Here is a 6,434-nt window from a genome sequence, read left to right on the forward strand (position 1 = left end):
AAAGCAGAATACTATTAAGAAGAAACTAAAAGGCTGGAGAGATGGCTCAACAGTTAAGAGCACTGACTGCTCTTCCTAAGGTCCTGAGTTCAAATCCCAGCAACACGTGGTGGCTCACCACCATCCATAACAAGATCTGACTCCCTGTCTGAAGACAGCTACTGTGTACTTACATAATAAATAAATAAATGTTTAAAAAATAAGAAACTAAAAAATAAAGCAAAAAATATTATAACAAATTTGTATATATTAATAAAATAACATTTTATTACCCTGCTCAACATAGCAAGATACCATCTAGTACTATATGATTAGTAATACTGATAATAATAATGAATTATTTCTTAGCCTAAAGAGTAGCTTTTAAAGGTTCTTATATTGCTATTTATTTTGTACATGTGTGTGTGTGCACACACTATGGGTCATGGTCCCTGAGGTCTAATCCCTGTTTACCAGGGTTCCAGCCCTGGCCCTTGGGCTTGGCAGCAAATGCCTTTACCATCTATCCACACCGTCTCTCCAGCCAAATAAAAAAAACTAAATCTCTCAAGTTGCCTAACAAAGAGATGGAGAATACGTCAATAATATGCACAGACAGACTGATCTATAGATCCATACATAGATAGATACATAGACACTGACTGATCGCCTCTTTTCCTTTATTGTGATTACCAGTTTCAGAGGGAGTAGGAAGCATCCAAGGGGATGGATGGAGGAAATGGAAGAAGAGGAGATATAGCTATTTTTTCTTAGTGTTTTAATGTAAGCAGGGGTCTATCAAATGACTGGACATCCAGAGATAAAAAGTTTCAAAGTCAGGGGCATAGACTCTTGGAGGTTTCTCACAGGAAAGCCTCTTGTCTACTGAAGATTGGCAGGAAGCTTCTCAGGAATGGATGGGATCCTGTGGGATCGATTGTTTCAGTTTTGTTGGGGAGCATGATTTTGTACGTAGAAATCTATTGCCAGTAAAATCACTTAGATGTGAAGTGAAGATGTCTGCAGGCATTCAAAGGCATTTGACTTCCAGCGGCACTTCCTGAAACTGTTGCTGGAGGATATGCTCCGCCAAAATGAGAGGGAAAGCACAGAAGAAGAGGTGGAGTTTAAAATGGCAGAACTAGCCAGGCGGTGGTGGCCCACGCCTGTAATCCCAGCACTCTGGGAGGCTGAGGCAGGTGGATTTCTGAGTTCGAGGCCAGCCTGGTCTACAGAGTGAGTTCCAGGACAGCCAGGGCTATACAGAGAAACCCTGTCTCAAAAAAAACAAATCAAAAAAAAAAAAAAAAAAGAAAGAAAGAAAAAGAAAAATGGCGGAACTAACCCCCAAATACAATGAATGTGTCCTATGAAGACACTGTTTCACAGGCTCAGGTGTTGGGCACCATGGTGCACACCAGGAACCCCACTACTTAAGAGGCTGGAGCAAGAGGATTCAATTCAAGCTCTGCTGGGGCAGAATAACCAGACCTTACCTCAAAATCAAAACAATAAACACCTGGCTTAGAAAAAAATTACAGCAGGTAGCTTAGAAGCTGCATGATGGATGACTAGGAATTAAACAAATCCTGTTTAATAGGCAGGACTAGTAATGGACAGTGATCACAGTCATAGAAAACTGGAAGGTGGGCTGGAGAGATGGCTCAGCTGGTAAGAGCACCGACTGCTCTTCCAAAGGTCATGAGTTCAAATCCCAGCATCCACATGGTGGCTCACAACCATCCGTAAAGAGATCTGACACCCTCTAATGGCGGCTGAAGACAGCTACAGTGTACTTACATATAATAAATAAATAAATAAATAAATAAATAAATAAATAAATAAATAAATAAATAAATAAAAGAAAACTGGAAGGTAGGGCTAAGGCTGGAACGTCAAGGGCTAAGCTGATTCTTTTAGCTCCCCCATCCCATACAAACACACACGCAAATGAGGACATATAGCAAAGTGTTTAAATGACTAATCCTGGAACGCACAATGCTACAAGAATGCAGAGAGCTATATGAAGAGGACAGTAAGCACACACCCACACTCAGCGCAACCCAGAGGAGTGCCTCTGTGAGATACAGGGTGTTATGAGGTGACCATAGCATCCACATCTGGAAAGATAACACAGATTCAAGCACACAGGAGACAGAGAGCTGGGATGAATGCCCTGCGACAGCCTGGAGCCCAGTGATCTAGTCTCTAGTCCATTACCACAAAACTAGGGAAACAGAGTAACTACATAGGGAACCGCGCCTTGAATGAGAATTTAAAAACAAAGTCACTCTTGGGCAAGCAAAGCCAGACCCGCCTGTGCTACACATAAAGTTGACTTGAAACTGACACTCTTGCCATGGTACAGGAACCTCGAGGCGAGCAATTGTTAAATAGCAACAGAAGTGTAGAGGCCACAAACTGTCTTAGTCTGTATCCACTCTGGCTATCACTTAAGAGGAACCATTTTCACTTAAGAAGAACCATTTAAAGGAAGATGGATGCCTACCAGCTCACTGTTTCTGAGATATTGGTTCATGGTCACTTGGTTCTGTTGCTCCTAAGCATGGGGTAGAACCTATACAAAGCCACAGCTCACCCACGGTGGACAGAAAACAGGGAGAGAAAAACAGAGTTCCAGGATAAGACATAGCCCCCAAAGGCATGCCTCCAGTAATCTACTTCCTTCTACCATGCCTAAAAGGTCCTAGCATATCCACTAATGCATTCAAGTTATGAATCTAGCAACTTATTTATTAATGCATTGATTAATTCAGAACTGTAAATCCCGATGTTTGGATCTACCATCTAAGAACCAATCCTTCAATGCATGAGTCTTTGCTAGAAGAAATGCTTGACATCTAAATCACAACAAACAAGAAGTCCTCCAGAACCCTGGAAGGGAAGACATGGAGTCCAGGGATGCTTCCAAAATGTAAGCACACAGGAACACCCAGAGTACCACTCGCCCTCTTATTTCAGATGTGTTCACAATGTGAAAAACCAGTCAACTCTAAGGGAATATCAGCTAGAAAAGCGGTCATAAGAAAAGTTAAAACGCAGTGGTGCATGCCTTTAATCTCTCAAGAGGCAGGAGGATCTCTGTAAGTTTGAAACCAGCTTGGAGCCTGGTCTAAAATAGTGAGTTCTAGGATAGTCAAAGCTATGGATGGATGGATAGATAGATAGATAGATAGATAGATAGATAGATAGATAGAGAGAGAGAGACTGTCTCAAAAAAGGGAGTGAGGAGAGGAGAAGGGAGAGAAGGAATGAAGGAAGAATGGAAGGAAGGATGGAAGGAAGGAAAGATGGAAGGAAGGAAGGATGGAAGAATGGAAGGAAGGAAGGAAGAATGGAAGGAAAAAAGGAAAGAGAAGCTAAAACATTGGAAAGACAACAATCAGAGCAGGCCTTTCTCGGTGTTTGTTCCCTGCCATTGGTTCCCCTTCCTGCCACATGGACTGCCTGGTTGGGCCTAGATGAGGATGTGCCTGCTAGGACTAGATGTCCCAGGGGGGAGTGTTACCCAGGGTGGTCCCCTTCTCTGAGGAGAAGAGAGGGGGGCAGTGGGGGAAGGGATTGGTAAGGGCAGGACTGGGAAGAGAGGCGGGGGGCTGTGATCAGGATGTAAAATGAATTTAAAGATACAATCATTGGGGAAAAATTGGAAAGGCTGGTGGTATAGTAGTGTATAGCTTTAATTCCATCCCCCAAGAGACTCTAGGAGGAGGATTGAGAGTTCAAGGCCTGCCTCAGACACACCACAATACAAAGGGTTTGGCATAGCGCTTGTCTAAGATGTGTGAAGTCCTGGGTTTCATACCCAGCATGACATATGACTGATACAGTGGAGCACACCTGTGCTCCCAGCGCGTGACAGGAAGAGGCAGGATCATAAGTTTTAGGTCCTTCTCAGATGCACAGTAAGTTCAAGGCTAGACTGGGCTACAGAGGCCTTGTCTCAAAAGGGGAAAAGAATGAAAATACAAGAACAAGATGATAAATGTGTTTAAAAATATATTAAATAAATAAAAAAGCAATAGAGGGCCAGATATGAGGCACATGCCTTTAATCCCAGCAGTTTGGAAGCAGAAGCAGAAGAATCTCTGTAAATTCAAGGCCACCCTGACCTATATGATGAATCTAGGATGACCAGGGCTACATAGAGAGAACCTGTCTTAAAAACTAGATAGATAGATAGATAGATAGATAGATAGATAGATAGATAGATAGACAGACAGACAGAAAGACAGACAGACAGACAGAAAGACAGACAGATAGATAGAATAACAAGGAAGGACATCAGATAGGAAAGAGAGGAAACTAAACACACAGCTCAACCTCACCAAATCCCACCCTATATTACCAAGTACAAACCTACCGACTGGTCTGGAATGAGCCCAGTGAGGCCAGTTACTTGGGAAGCTGAGGTAGGAAGATCGCCCGTTCAAGGCCAGCCTGGGCGATATAGCTAGACCTGGCCGCAAAATAAAAGGCAAAATTAAAAGTATATACAAAGCCCAAGATTCAAGCCCCAATACCACAAATAACAATAAAAATAACTGAATAATAACAATAGCAGTGATTACTTTAGGGACTGGCACAGCAGCCGAGGAAGGGTGTAGGAGCTTGCCGGTTTCACCCTTCGCTCCTTCGTGAGGCATTCAGCTTCACCCAGTCTATGCTATGCTGACTAAATGCTTTTATTTTAGTGGGGAAATGCCTGGGCTGGCCAGTTGAGTCTCCCTCCTTCCATTTGTCACTTGGAGATTGTTTTCTTCTTAAAGTATCTGACATTTAAATTCAGTCCCAGTTTGAATCACTGGGTCCTTCCTGCAGAGATTCTAGAGGCTATCTGGTTAAGATTATTGATGAACTGGAGAGATGGCTCAGAGGTTAAGAGCATTGACTGCTCTTCCAGAGGTTCTGAGTTCAATTCCCAGCAACCACATAGAGGCTCACAACCATCTGTAATGGAATCTGACTCCCTCTTCTGGTGTGTCTGTAGACAGCTACAGTGTGCTCATATACAAATAAATAATTCAAAAAAAGAGAGAAAAGATTAATGATATTTCAAGCATTCTTGGTTAGAGGATAAGTCTTGCAGTATATCAGCTTTATGTGGCCATCACTGATCTGCGTTTAAAGGGATTCGATTTCTACAACAAAGCTCAGTCTTCCTCCGTGGCAGAGGGGTTTTGACCAGGAGTCACCACTGGGACTGGGAAAGACAAAGAAACATGGGGTGTGGGTAAGCGGCCAGAGCCGGTGGCTTCAGAGCAGACCCTGCATTCTGCCTCTCAGGCCCTCCAAGATCTGATCCTTCTCACCCAGTCTCCCTTTTCTGTGACCACAGGAGCAGGGTTTCTACCAATGTTTCTCCCAGAGCTTACCGTGTCACCATCCTGGGTGGTTTCCCACAGCCACCCCTCTGCATTATATGTTATTCTAGAATTCCTCAAACGTCTAATCCTTTCTGAGATTTTCCTTGAGCCCAGCTTCTCTTTTGGCTTTAACCACATTTCTTTATAAACCAGATTTCTTTATATTCATGACAAATGGGAACATACACCCACAATTAATATGATGTAAATAAAGCCAGATAAACATTGTCATAATCAGTCCAACGCACACTTGATGGGGCAGCTGGATAAGTGTATCGTCTGTGAGCTGGGACACACCTAACCCAATCTCAGTTGTCATGGTGACATCAGAGCCTGAGGCACTTTATCTGAATGCGTGGACAATTCTGCTGACATGGACGCTGTGACTCTTTGCCTGCAGTTTCCTAACAGCTAACAGCTAAGGGTTGTAATTGATTTTGACTGTAGTCAAAGGGAACACAGTGTCATCTATGCAGGAGTAGTAAACCCTGAAGAGCTGCAGCACACAGAACCCACAGCTAGCAATGAGGTATTACACATTCACAATGTTAAGGAGGAGGGTGATCTAGTTAAATGTTCTTGTCACAAAATAACAAAGATGGCAAGAGAAGACTCCCAGAGGGCATGGCTGTGTGTATGGCATTGATCGTGGGGATGGTTTGGTGGGTATATACTTAACCCTAAATTCAAGCTTTTTAACTATGCACAGTTTTGCACAACAATCACACCTTAACAGCGTGATTAAAAGTAAGCATAAAGAACAAGACCCACAGAACTGAGTAATTTCCATGTGGATTGCACAAGCATTTTTGAGCCTGCATACCAGTCACCAAATATAAACCACCAGAGTGGATTCTGTTTTGTTATCTGTTGCTGTGATAAACATCAGACCCAAAAGCAATTTGAAGGGAGAGGGCTAACTTCGGCTTAAAGTTTATATAGTTCATCATCAAGAAAAATCAGGCAAGAGCTGGAAGCGGGAACCAGGAGGTGAGAACTGAAGCAGGAGTGGAGGAGTTCTACCCTGGAGGCCGGCTTGCTTCAGTCCTACATTCCACAACCATGGTT

The sequence above is a fragment of the Apodemus sylvaticus genome, chromosome 2, assembly GCF_947179515.1.
Source record: "Apodemus sylvaticus chromosome 2, mApoSyl1.1, whole genome shotgun sequence".
Lineage (NCBI taxonomy): Eukaryota > Metazoa > Chordata > Mammalia > Rodentia > Muridae > Apodemus > Apodemus sylvaticus.